Source organism: Antrostomus carolinensis, unplaced genomic scaffold (assembly GCF_000700745.2).
Source record: "Antrostomus carolinensis isolate BGI_N321 unplaced genomic scaffold, ASM70074v2 scaffold32878, whole genome shotgun sequence".
Taxonomy (NCBI): domain Eukaryota; kingdom Metazoa; phylum Chordata; class Aves; order Caprimulgiformes; family Caprimulgidae; genus Antrostomus; species Antrostomus carolinensis.
In genome coordinates, this window is record NW_010333010.1 from 876 (window position 1) to 1210 (window position 335).

The 335-nt window shown below is 59.4% G+C and overlaps 1 protein-coding gene across 1 annotated transcript in view; it reads right to left on the reverse strand.

Moving 5' to 3' along the window:
- CUNH20orf96 (chromosome unknown C20orf96 homolog) overlaps window positions 1–335 on the reverse strand; it is a gene marked incomplete at its 5' end in the record, with an annotated part of 7245 nt that overhangs the window by 485 nt on the left and 6425 nt on the right. The gene's annotated exons all lie outside the window — the stretch shown is intronic.

Sequence of the window (335 nt, forward strand, 5' to 3'; positions counted from 1 at the left end):
CCCCTCCAGGCCCTGCCCCGGCCACAAACCACTCTGCCTACAAAATAAATCAGCTCCAAGCCCCACGGCCCTTTCTTAGCCCGTGCTTGTGACTGAACCCTCTGCAAGGCAGGCTCGGTGCTCACCGACCTTCCCGGAGAGGCAGAGACAGACATAACGCCTGAGAGGGAGAAGGAATGAACTCAGCCACTCCTCACTGTCACTCCCCAAAGAAAAACAAGCGGAGAAATCCCGCTGGAGCAGCCAGGTACATCTGCTTTCTCGCAGAGAGAAGACAGGCCCAGCGAGCTGCGCCCGCTCAGAGCCGCGCTCATCCATCTCCGTCTCAGACCAGG